General features: G+C 44.6%; 1 protein-coding gene across 1 annotated transcript in view; it reads right to left on the bottom strand.

The window, feature by feature from the left end:
- Positions 1-301: 301 nt before the first annotated feature.
- Positions 302-13,903, bottom strand: part of LOC100118642 (toll-like receptor 6) — a 62,473-nt gene continuing 48,871 nt past the window's right edge. The window contains exons 2-3 of the mRNA XM_016986017.3: positions 2,097-2,200; positions 302-728 (exon numbers count right to left, since the gene is read on the bottom strand). The gene's annotated coding sequence lies outside the window, so the exon portion shown is untranslated. The remainder of the gene's footprint in view (positions 729-2,096; positions 2,201-13,903) is intronic.

The raw sequence follows: 13,903 nt of genomic DNA, 5'->3' as shown, positions 1-13,903 counted from the left end.
TGATTGATCGTGGTGTTTTAAGCATTACAGAATTAAGTTGTTCGATATAGAGTGTGAAAACAAAATTTATCGAAAGATTTAATTAAGTATTCAACGAGCAATAGAAAGTGGTGACCGATAACAGTTGTTTCGGTTGTAGAAATTTTAGGTGAATTTGCATGTTTGAACAAGTCAAATATTCACGAGGACACGTAGAGGATGGGTTAACGTAATTGATGAATGGTATACTTCGTTTAAAATATATATACGACAATCCGCATATATATAGATATATATATATATATATATATATATAAATGAGTTTATTTCATAATTTATTCGCCTATCTATATTACAAATATACAAAATTTGTATTTACATTCACGATATCGCTCGATTTCATATGTTAACTTTCTTTTTTTTCATTATATTTCTCTTATAGCAGTTTTTCTTTTTTAATTTTTTTCGAGCAAAATAGTAAACTTTTACATCTTTTCAATATAAAGAAGAGATAGGGAAGAGAGAAAAATCTTTACGTATTTCGTTGCGACACAAGAATATTACACAGGCTGCGTTAACGCTGAGATTTGCTCTAATGACTCACTGGCGCGCGAATACTACGAAGCTATCACGATTCTTGAAGAGTAGAAACGATGGGAGGGTGAAGAATTTGACGATTTTTCACTTGACGGGGCTACTTCGATGATGTGAAAATGACAGCCTTCGAAAAATGAGGCCTCGCGATTATCCTGCGAACAAACAATTTTTTTTTGTTAAAATCCATTATGTTATTCATCACCATGTATTACATCTTTTATCAACCATACTAAAAATTCAAGGAATCATTGTTTGTTTTTTAAAGACATCAAAAATTTTAAATAAAACACATCAAACCTTATACTGTATAGCTCTTAAGTATTAGCTGAGCTGCAAAATCTACTAATACGAATGGAAGGATTCGACTTGTGCGTTATACATGCATTGTGCTTTGACTTTTAACTTTTAAAAGCATGCATATAAATTGGCTCAACGAGGTGAATACACCCCCTGTCAAATAAGCCTTTGAAGTTTTGAAGTTTGTCTTTATTAATTCGTCAATGTTACAGCTTTATCATAAAACAATATATGGTAACATATTCAGCTTTTTACTTTCAAAAAACATTGTTATTCTATGTGAAACATTGATCCTTTTAAACTTTTTTTCAAACTTTACTTATCTAAAAAAGATATCTTTTTTGCAACTCTGAATGATATTTACAAATTTTAAAGGTCAACATAAAAAATAGGTATGGTGTGGTTCGACGTTTTTTCAAGTTTAGTTTACAAACAATATGTAAAGAAGAGAGTAAACAAATATTTGGTGCACTAAAAGTCGAATTTCAACGGAAGTCTACATCTCATAACGATGAATTTTTTAAATGCTACACGACAACGATATTTTACAAATTTAAACCGCAGACATGCATCTATAATTTTATTTTGAAAACTATGTATATTCATTTTCGAATAGTTTCATCTACTATTATTATTGTACCGTTATTTATAAGAATAACTTACAGCCGTATTTCTTAACGCGAAAAGTACTTGACAAAGATATTTCAGAAAGAGATAAATCATTTAACAAAACATAAAAGAAAACAATTGATGAGAAGAAGCTTTGCCTTTTTTTTCCTTAAAAAGAAAACTCAGATGAAATTGCTCGTTTTTTGCAGGGTTCCTTATTGCACTTTCGAGAGGACAGCAAACTTACAATATATATGTATACATATTTTCTATATTAAAATTCGATCGCTCCAGCGATAGTAACGTTTATTCTTCTATTTTGCTCCTCGAGCTTTCGAATACAATACACAAAGGTGCGGCAGAATGAAAGAGTGTTTTTTTCATTTTGGCTCCTTCAATGCGCAGCACCCACAAAACGCTCGTGCAGCCTGTTGACTCGGAATGGGCCGTCGACTAAGAGCGTTACAATAAAAAAAAAAAGGGTCGACCGAAAAAAAATACAAAGACCAAAAAAAGAGACGGAAAGCAAAAAAAAGCTCGATCGAAACTCTAACAGAGTCGTTCATCAAACAGTGCCACATGCAGAAAGTTATAAAATTTCCATATCGACTCACCGTTTTTTTTTCACGTATGTATATATCACGAAATGCTAGGCGAGTCGAACGCTGACCCATTCGCCAATTCGTCGACTATGTACGTCGCCTGCCGGTCCGCATGACTGCAACAGAAACAACAATGTGGCATTTTTATTGTGCAATACAAAGGGAAAAATGTGAATCCCGACACGCAGATGCTTTTCTAACAATCTGCTGTCTGACCTCTGGTTCATCAACTTTATTTGTTATACGAGCAGGGCGCAATGGCTCTTAAAAATATTTAGCCTCATTTGATCAACATACTATTTTTGAATAATTTGTTGGAGCAGAACGAACCATTAAAATAAAATGTACCTTTCTCATCATAAACATAAGGTAATCGCCTTTTCGGTATGTTTTATTTACTGCTTATGTACTCTTTAATATCATATGCACAATGCGCAGATTTGATTGCGATAAAAAAATCCATTAAAACAAAAGAAACCACATAACATTCTGATGAAAGTAACATCTCGTATTCTGTTTCTCAATAATCACTGCATACAACATTGTAAAATATAGGTCAGAGATTTATATGGGAGCAAGAAATTTTATTTTCAAAATAAAACTGGGATTTATTTGCAAACGTGTAATCAATACGGCAAGCTAATGGATTGTTGACGTTCATCTTTCTAATAACTTGTTTTTTTAATAAATCAATCAAACTAAAAATAAATATATATATATATATATATATATATATATATGCCGATTTATTCATGTAACATGTCATTATTTCCTTTCGAAATGCATTATTGTATAGCTAGATCAAAGTTTTGTAATACGAGGGCATTGTTATTAAAGAAACCCTGTATTCATATCAATTGTAATTCAAAATAAAGGAATTTTCAATTAAGTCTACCTTTAATTCTACTGCAGAAAATCCTTAATTGAATGAGAACCTAACTCAGTACTATATTTACATGAATATTTCTGTTGAAATATTCATGAAAGGCCTGGCTTTCCGCGCACAGCTCATATTTAATCAGTTCCTTTAATGCTATCCCCAAAGAAAATTTCAGCGAATCGAAATTTTTACAAAATTTCTTTCATCCCTTGGAAGCACGCGCCATTCTAAAGCTTAAACAATGAGAGAAAGGCATCTCTATAGAGGAATACCCAATTACCCAGATGCCGACATTAACCGTGTTTACCCTTGGCTTGCCAGGCTAAGAGGAAACGGCAACAGAGCGACAAGACGAAGAAGCAAAGGAGAAGAGAAAAAAAGCAATGGACCACAACCCTCGAACAGGTCGCTTCAAGGGTCCAAAAAGGAGCCAGCGGTAGCAACGAGGGAAAAGAGAAGGAGAGTCAGCTCGAGTATATATCTCTGTGAAGAGAGACAGAAAAAAAGCAGACCAAGGCGGGGATTTTATTTTCGGCACAGCAGCCGTATATACCATTTCACGGACTATTACAGAAATATTCGGCCTTCTTGCGTCCGCGCGGTTACATCATATACATAATACGCGTGCAGCAGCACCCCACTCGGGAATGGGATTTCGCGTGACTTATTACGCGATTTATGTGTATTTATGCATTGCGCCGACGCAGCCCCTTCCCCACCGGCCTCTCTCTCTCTCTCTCTCTCTCTCTCTCTCTCTCTCTCTCCGTGCAGGATCGCCTGGCGCTTGGTGCTTTCTCTCGAGGGGAGCACTGGCCATATACCTATATGGCGTCTGGGGTGATTCCCCGTGTTACGACTCGCTGATGCTTTATGCTCCTGCGCTGTAACGCGACCTAAGAATTACCGTTTTTTTTTCTCGCCGTCCCTCCGAGTCTCGACTCCCTTTTTCGCGACGCGCGCGCGTGTGCTGGGAGTGCACATATATAGATGCTGCGCTCTTCAGGTGCGAGGAGGGAATCGGTAAATCAAGCCGAGTCAAGGACTGAAAAGCCGAGTTGAGAGGGGACCGCCGTTTATTAACTGTAAATATGAGGCTGGATGAACTCTCAGAGCCGCGGGACGCTGTGGACCAGAAGTTATTAAGTTTGTGGGATTGCCTTTTGAGGCTTTCTTTTTCAGGGATTCCGTCAGTAAATTCTTTCAAGCTTGACCAACGAATTCACTGAGTCTTTTGAGATATCTAGGTAAATATAGAGATAAACTTTAAATTGAAGTCCAGGTAATTGCTGTGAAATAAAATATGTGAGAATGTGAGAATGTGAGTTGGTCCATCAAAGATAATTAAAAATTCAACAGAAGCGTCGATCCTCGTTGCATACCCATCTCCATCACAGAATCGAATAGTAAGCTAAATTAATTGTAGTTTCATCATTTATGCATCAAATCATCCTATGAGATGGACAGTTATGGCGTGAATAAAAAGAAAACATAAATTTCCATCACGGCCATCGTTTCCCAGCAAAATTGACTCCATATACGACTTTCATACTCGATGCTGCTCGCGCTTATGTACGCAGTGATTTAGTGGCACGCGTATACTTCTCAGGTGTGCAAGTACTATACGTAACCGAAGTTCAGCGGAGCGCGCGTTTCCTTCGACCCCCTAATAAACGAGTATAAATCAGGATCCCCGCGGAAAATCCTTTGTGACGACTTTCCCATTATTAACGCTAAATAAGCCACGCGCGCACGTGAGGCGAACTTTTAAAGCCGCGGTTATACACTCTACGAACACTCCCCCTGCGCGCACGGTGACGCACAGTTAATAATAACAGTGGCTGCGAGATTTCTCGCCTCCCCTTGCGCGTCGTGCGGCTACATTTATCGCGCGTCGATTATTAAAAAAAGCAGAGAGAGAGAGAGAGAGAGAGAGAGAGAGAGAGAGAGAGAGAGAGAGAGAGAGAGAGAGAGAGAGAGAGAGAGAGAGACAAAAAAGGAATAAGAGAAGGCAGAGGGAGAGATCGGACAAAACGAATCGTGCGCGCGCGGCGAAACGAGCAATGTTCCGCGAGAACGATAGACCGCAGCGTATAATCCGTGATGAAATTCACCCTTGACGATATCGCGCTGCACTGCACTGTATACGTATAGCCATCAGTGTGAGAGCTATTATACCGCGCCATATAATACTCGCATGTATGCCGTACACGATCCGTGCGTCGTAAATAAATCATGTTTTTGAGCTACGTACCGACAGGCTAATCATGCGTGTCCGCGAAAAAAGCGAGGAGAAGCGCATCGGAAAATGGACGCGGCGTAGACGTGGAGAGGGAGAGACCGACGAAGGAACGAACGAATTTGGAGGGAGTACAGTGGACGCTCCTGGACATCAATCACTCGTCTCATTACGAATTCCCGGCGTTTTTTCTCCGTCTCGCTCGGCTCTCTGTGTCTCTCCCTCTCGCCCGCTTTTGCCATCCGTATGGCCGGATGGAAGAAGGAGAGGAGGGAAGCTCGAAATATCGATTCGATTTCGCATTACACTGCAGGAGTCACATATCATCTTTGCGTTGCTGACGCTACGGCCCTATACACTGTTGTATACTAGCGCGCGCCTATGCTACAAATTCGGGGATACGCGCGCGAGTGTATAATGTTTAATATATCCCAGCTAGCGAGCAAGAGAGAGAGAGAGAGAGAGAGAGGCTCGTAATACTCTATAAATTATATACGCGCTATAAATCTTATCTAAGCCGTGCGTGGTTGTTTCCTACGCTGGAATTCGTTTTGCTCGGGGGGTTGCTCGCGTACTGATGTTTCTTTATGCTGGTGTGGCTAGATTTTTTTTTTTTTTTGTTCGATGAATTTAATTGGGAGGTTCGCTGTTCTTGTTTTACCGTCTACATTGATTTCGTTTTGCAAATGATTTCACGACGCATTTCGTTACTTATTTCGCCGAAAAATAATGAAAATCAACTCGAGAATTACGCGGAACTTTTTCGACCGCGCGTGTTTTACAACTTAGCGAAGAACTGAATTTTCGAATAAAACTCGTTATGTACGTGAAATTTTCGAGCGTATTTCACTTACAGTGAAATACGCGCAAACGAGGGAAAAATCGTTGAACGGAGAACGGTGCTCGAAAAAATGTAAACGTAAAATTTTAAATCCTTACACGACTATCCGCGCATAAATCGCGGTACCCACATCGCTGTAAAACGATCCTCCTCGCAAAAAAGCGCGTATCATATATACAACTCGTACACGCGAAGGAGCGCAATAAAATTCGTCGATTACCCCGCAACAGGGGAATCCGAACCCTCTCTCGTTCGCGCTCGCCGAGCCGTTATTTCGTCGCGCGAGGCCCTTACACTTCAAAGTATGTGTATAAAACAAAGAGGGAAAAAGCCGGCGCAAGAAAATGTACGTGTGTAGCGACAATGAAAGTTAGCCGCACATGAATAGCCGTATATGAAACAAGGAACGCAAAGCCATTTATTGAAAAATTTCGCCGATAAAAAGTTTCTCAGCACGCAGCTCCACGAAGCGAGGTAAAAAAACGCCGAGTTTTCTGCACTATACTGACGTATAGGTATATATAACGGCGGCTCCTCCTCGCACATATCTGTAGTCGCGGCATGGCAGCGCACTGCACAAAGGGGTGTCTCTTCTCGGCGAGGTACGCGCGCAGTGGCGCGCGAATGCCGGTGGACGATCAAACGACGAGCTTGCAAGGACATGGAGAGCGACGATAGGAGGACACGCACATACATAGCTGCGCTGTATAGCGGCGGCGAGCTTTTGTCTTTATACGGAATTCCGTACGTGTCCCGCCGACCAAACGGACGAATCCATCGGGGCTGAAACGAGTTTCCTCGGCGAGGACGACTTCCCTTTTCTCATATATACGTGACCAATAGCCTGGCGAGAATTCGATGCCCTTTTGCGACTTGTCCCTGCAGCGTTATACACTTACCTATATGTATCTATACGTTATACGGTCGCGCGCGAGAAGCCAGCAGCGAATCGCTATATACCTTTATCATCGTTCGAGAGGCGCACGCTGCAGCTGTGTATTATTTATACGCTCTCCCATTTCCCGCACTTGTCCCGCTGCATGTATTTATATTTATCATTTTCGCGGCAGCATAGCGTTTTGCGCGCGGAGCTCTGGATGTGGCGTGTGCGCGAAAATTGCGCGGGGGAGATGTATATAACGCCGCTCGGCAGCGAGAGCTCCGCGCGCGCGCGCTCACGTGAATTATGTCGACAGTGAGAAGAGCGTAAATTATTTCGCGGCTCGCTGCAGCCGAGACGTTTTTATTCGGCCCGAGAATAGAAGAATAACGTGGCAGCATCAGGCTCGACTGTGGAAAATTGTGGCTAAAGTCGCGCAACTGACGCCGAGATCGCGCGAGATTACACCGACGCGCGCGTTATTACGGTATCTCGTTGTTGTTCTTCCAAAGTAATGTATAAGCAACGATAATCGTAAATTGCGTTTATATAGGCTGCGCTGTGCACGGACACGTACACGCGGAACGGAGATCGATATTAGAGGCCGCTAGCGGCGCAGAGGTGCGTTAAGCAAGAATTATGGAAAAGAGCCTCGTGTATACTTTTATAATTTTACCGATATAGAGGTGCAGATCTGAAATTTCGCAATGCGGCTTCATTTTCCGCGGCCGCGATAACTGGCCTACGAGAGAGTCGAGTCGAGTCGCGCTAAAATAATGCAAAAGCGATTTCCCCGCCGCGCGAAAGTACTGCACGTGCTATTAAACTTTTTCCGATAACGTAGTTAGTCGGTGTGTGCATACGCAAAGCCCACCGCGACCGATACGAGATCGACTAGCGCGCGCGGCCTTATATATATATATATATATATATATATACACGCGCTCGAAATAAACAGCGCTGCTGTTGCAGGTACGGCGGGTAATCTTGCAGATGGAAATGCGCACTCCTTGATTTCGATCAACCGCGCACCGATAAAACGATCAAGATGGATGTCGTTGCGGGAGAGTCGAAGCTACTCGAGCGTGTATCACTGCACATACTGCGGGGGAGAGATGCTGCTTAGTTCTCCCGAGTGCGGCTAAAGGCATTCGTATTAATTAATCGGGAGCTTTCGCGCGGAACGTATTACTTTTATCGCTTTTATTCGTTCCGCGCGATAAAGTTCGGAAAACGTTATTGAAAGTACTCTCGGTCTTTTAGAGGGATGGAGCTCGCTAACGTACGCAAAGTCGTAGTTTTGCCTGAATAGTTTGCTCGGGAAATTGGAATATTTTGTCCCGCTAAAGGCTTCCAGGAAATTCCATATGTAAATCCATTGTCGATTTGGCCGCGTGTTAGTTAATTGAGTGCGAGTATGATTGAAATCCAAGGGATGTATAAACTACTCGATACACATGCGCGAGAGATCACTCCTTTTTTTTTCGTTCGAACGAGTATTCGATCGACAATAATATACCCGCGCACCTATTCCCAATTACGCGTATCCGCGAGCCTCGGACATCCGGCAGCTCCGATATTCTACATATACAGCTCTCTACATGATTCCTTGAATATCGTTCGCACGGAAGCTAGAGTTGTTTCGCGCAAACAAGGAAAGAAAAAAATCAACGGATCGGTTTCATTCTCTGCGTCGTGAACAACCTGCGCAGTCCGGCCGTCACGGGCGCACTGTGGAAAGCTTTCAGCCACGGTGTATAGAGAGGATCAGCCGAAAAAAGCCGGACACAAGGCGCGAGCGCGTGTATATAAAAAATACACGCACACAAACGCAGAGCGCACTGCAGAGAAATATGTTCCGCGCGAAGAACGACGACGTGGCCGGCGGCCCTTGAAATCCCGGCTAATCCCCGCATCGCATTCGCACGCGCACAAGAGAGGAAGAGGCAGTATTATACGGCAGTAGCGAATCATAATTCGAGGCCGGCCGTCCTAATTATCCGACGCGAGGCCTTTGACACGCGCCCGGCATAATCCAGACTGTGTTTTTTCTCTGACTCTCTCCCAACTTTGCGCACCGGCGGCGCGCGTGCAAAGGGCGCTAATTACTTCCCGCGCGCACAGCTTCCGCATGAAACATCAGCCGGCGTCTGGCACGCGTCGCTCTCCTCTCTGCTTTTCTTTCGCTCTATCCTGTACAGCCGGGCTTTATATCTCTATACGCCTCTCGGGACTCGCGCTCCCGTCGATCGCTGCAGGCTGTCCAGTTTACGCGCGGATCCTCGGGCACTATGCTGTGCGAATGGAAGCTGCAGTGCACGCGGGGACCGTCTGCAGCCGAGTGAAAAGACAATCTTACGTGCGCTCGCGGCCGCTTGATATTTCACTCGCGGTGCGCCGGGATATCCTCTGCTCCGTTACTTTTTGCGACGCGAAAATGCAGCCGGCTCTATTCCCTCCGTCCTTTTGCTCGAGCACGGGCTTTGATAAACGACTACGCAAAACAGCGTAAGCGGCTTGGTTGTTTGCGATACTCGCGCGCGCAGTCGGATCCTGCGGACGATCCGTCAAAATGAAATAAATATCAAGTCCATCGCATCGTGATAGATGAATAGGTAAACACGAGAGCAATCTCTTTAAAAGCACAACCGTAATTAATAATGAGCCGGTCGATGCCGCGCCGGCTTTACTCTGGAAATTCACGCTGTGTATGTATATGCCTCTGCGCAAACTGCCCCTCACATACACAATGCGCACACCCTATACACTGGCTTTCTCCCCTTTTCCAGCCGGCGTTTCGTTTGCTGCGCAATTTCTCTTTCTCGCTCCCTCCTCGCTCGGACCCACGCTTTCTCCCGCATTCCCCGTTCGAGTAGATGTGCCTGCGTGTAATTTTAATTCGAAACCATGCCGACGGGGAAAACCGATCACACTTTACGCGCGCCGCCTGTGCGAAATTTTTCTTCGCTTTTGCAACGGCTTTTTTTGTCAGCGCGGTGTGTCCTTTCACGAGTTGCAGCTTTTCCAACGCTCGGATAATATGTAATACGCGCGTTGGAATAACAGTCGCTGATTTTCATCCGAATCAAATTTCGATCTCTCGTTTTCGCATCTCTAGCGCGGCGATATTAGCTCGCCCCAATCACTCGCAATGTGTGTGTGTACAAGGCACCCTATTTCCAATAAGCTTTTGGACTCCGTCAACATTTGGTACTCAATACGGTAAACAGTGATTCACGATTTCGGCTTATGATTAAACTAACTATGCGATATCGCAATCGCCGAGTGCGCAAATGTCATCTCTGCAAACACTGCGATGACGCACATGCAAGCTCGGGAAGAAAATGGAGCGAATCAAACGCCTCTTTGCGACTGTGTAATTGTGTCGAGGAGAAAGCGAGAGAAGAATGAGTGGAACTCACGGCCTGTCTCGAAATCACTCACAATAGAGCTTAGAACGCAGCGACGGTAATAAGGACATCTGTCGCGGCAGTTTTATTTCGCCTTTTCGCGCGACGAGCGGCGCACAAAGCGAGCCCGAAAGAGGACAGGGAGAGGACAGAAAAAAAAGAGATGAAAGCGCGCGTGAGCGTGAACTTGGCGAAATTATATTTTTGTCGCGAGCCCGCGCGAGCCTTTGCGTTTATTTAGCCTTTCAACTCGGCCGCTTGTTTTGTCGACTTTTTCCAGCCAGCGGCGGCACTTTTTTCATAAATATGAACCGACGACGCGACTGTCCACGGGTAGTTGCTGGAAGAGCGCGTACGCTTCGTTAATTGTCGACATTTGGTGAATAAAAAATCGGCGCTCTACCGCCCTGAGCCGTGTACGTATACAAAGATCGATAGTTTCGGTTGCGGGGTGTTGCGAAAAAACTATATTTTTTGTCTAATGTTCATTTTTTCAGAACGGAATGATAGCCCATTTAATCGATGTATCGATCCAACCGACGTGAAAAAAGTTATATACTTTGCGCGCTCTTTGCGATACAATAAGATTGTTAGCACAATGCAAGTTGAACACAATGGGAAACCCAGTTGTACTTTACTTTTTGTGTGGAAATTGGATATTCAGTCTAATTGGTTTAGTAACAAGAGAGATTTGGCGAGGAGAGAGAGAGAGAGAGAGAGAGAGAGAGAGAGAGAGAGAGAGCAAGCTTTCCTATATGTATTTTTGTACTATCATTCCGAGTATCAAGTGTCGACAAGGGAGTTTTTCCACCCCGAACCAAGTCTGCGAGTGCATGTACAGTGCGGCACGGAGCGTTGTGCCTCGAAGTTTAAATTACAGACTTCGCTGGCCCATTTTTGGGCGAAAGTCGAGACCTTGAACTGGCGACTCCCCGCATACGTCTGAAATTCAGAGAACAACAACTCGCGACTTTAAAAGGGTACGTATAGCGAGGGGGAGTAGTTTGCCAATCTGGCAGTCGAGAAAGTCGAATATCCGCTCGCTTGAAATGAGCTTCGTTATATCAAACGAACGGCCAACGTGTACTTTTCGGAGATAGTCAGTGATATTCTTTTTGAAATTTAAATGAAAAAATTTGCATGAATTTTGCACAACGCGTGATTTCTCGTTTAGCCCAAAGATTCGCGTGCGTGCGTGTAAGCTGCGATATAAATCTTCATCTCGCGCTGATTTTCAAAGCATTTTTATGTTTTATGCATGGGATGAATCTCGGTAGGCATCTGATTTCCATATTCAAATAGAGCAGAGGAAAAAAATGAATTCTAAAACAATTGACCTCTTTATACGCCGAGGGATAATAAGCTGAGAAAAATGCAGTCAAGGCTAATGATTAGCAAGGAAGTGAATATGCATAGGAGCCGGCGGATGACGTCAATAAATGATTGAAAAAATTTGATGCTTCGCTCCGCCCTTCTTTTCAGTCGATATTTCCAACGATCTAAACTCTTGTATAAGTAATTCGTCGAACCGACGTCGAGCGATCTAAAACGTTCTACATCGCGTATCATAATAAAATCGCGTTAGCCACGAGACGAAAGAGCCATGACACACGGGCCGATAGCCCCAATGAAAATCAATCAAGCGAGCGCGAGTGACAAAGGATGTACGGTGCGGTGTATACACACCGGGATTTGGCTGGGCAGACCAACGAAAAAATCCGCAGCCTCGGCGTCGCAAGCGCGAGCGCAACGGGAGCTACGCAGGGCCGAATTAATTTGGAAATTCCGTGGTGGAACGCAATCGAGGTCCAAAGAGCGCAGAGAAAGCCGCGCGCACCGCTGCGGTAGCCGCATTCGTTACGCGGGCGCGCGCTCTGCACTTATTTAAAATGATAATTTTCATTTTCCGCAGTGCGCGCACGCCCCGAGGCATACATGCGCGCGGCTCGCTCTACACGGTAATGGTTATACGTTACACTGCTGCATAGTCGTCCCGCGACGTCGGGAGTGGCGCAGCCTTGTCAAGTCGAAGCGCGAGAGAGCGCACGTGCTGCGCGGGGAATATAGCGCAAGCTCGCGCGTGTGTGCGTTCGTGCCTAATATATACGTGTGTACTGGCCAACTCTGTGTGTATACACGTGTGCAAGCTCTCTCGGACTTGCAGCACACGCAGCGCGCGCGTCAGCCTGGCATATAGTCAGTAGTGGCACCGCATCGCGTCGCGCGCGATGGCCGCGTTCCAAAATCCCTCGATGCGTGCAGTGCTTCTCCCGAGTGCTGCGCCCGCAGAGCGACCGCGTTCGCCGCCCCCTATACGTGTCCACTTGTGTCCATATAGTTGCGCGTATGCGTCTCCGCGCGTTACCCGTTATTTGGCATTGCGCTCGAAGCGTCGGCTTTTTTCCCCTCCGACAACGTTGGTGTGTCTTTCTTTCGACGACAGCCTTTTGTCTCCGCGCGACCCGGATTTTTCTGCGTCTCGCCGCTGTTTGTGCTTTATAGTGTCGATTTGTGCACTTGCAAATAATGCAGCAGTACACTTTGGCCAAATAAACTGCCTACTGGGGCATCAAGGAGTTGAGCCTGAATATACCGCGAAATAAATGAATAAGAGAAATAAAAGTCACGATTGAAACCGCGATTAGAGACCACTCTGCAACCCTCTATTGTACCAGTAAAAAAACTCGCATTTTCATTCATCCTCGAGGGAATACGAGCTGAATTGTTGTTCATTCTCTTAATTGTATTTCCAAGAGCTCGTTATAAATATTTCTGTTAACAATCGCTCGTATGAAAGTACAATAAGCGAGAGTCGCGCTGCGCTGCACAATTCCGCCAGAATTTTACAATCCGCGCGTATATAGCGCAGCCTTTGTTTAATTTCATCAAACAAATTAATTTCGAAGCTTTGAAAGTTATGCAAATTCCAGGCCGAGCTGAAAATGTTGTTTTCTTTCGCAGCCGCGAGAAGCATCAGCGCACGGCCGCGTGTCATTTAGTTCACGTCCGCCGACACTTTACGCACAAGAGCACGAATCAAAATTCAAGCTTGTCGGAGCGAAATTTAACAAGGGAGAGAACAGCGCGGCCGAGAGATGGAGGGTAGGTGGAAAATGGAAATAAAAAGTGCGATATAACTCTCGTCATATCACTGTGAATTACAATCGAGCATGAGAGAGCGCGCGAAATATTCCAGTCGAGAGAGCAATTAAATACATTTTTCAAGATCTAAAGTTATAAAGGCCAGCCCCGCACGCGTATGTTCGGACGCATTAATAAACGACAGTATTAATCGTCGTTATACCATCCGAGGCGCGGTCGTACAATTAAAAGTGTACGTACAGATACCCTCGTCCGCTTTTCATTAAAGTAATACTCGTCCTGTGAAATACACATCTCTTTCTTTGTCTCCTTCGGGCGCAGACTGCGCGCGGCGCCATAGCACCCAGGCGAGTTTCAGGCGCACGTGCGCCAGTTTATGTTTATGTATATACACGCGCACGTTGCGTCTGCACATAGATATCTATATAGATGTACGGAGCAATGGACTATATAGGCGGATCGGTACGTAT

This window comes from Nasonia vitripennis, chromosome 5, assembly GCF_009193385.2.
Source record: "Nasonia vitripennis strain AsymCx chromosome 5, Nvit_psr_1.1, whole genome shotgun sequence".
NCBI lineage: Eukaryota > Metazoa > Arthropoda > Insecta > Hymenoptera > Pteromalidae > Nasonia > Nasonia vitripennis.
The sequence above is the reverse complement of the archived record's forward strand: the minus strand, read 5'-3'. Positions and strand labels throughout refer to the sequence as shown.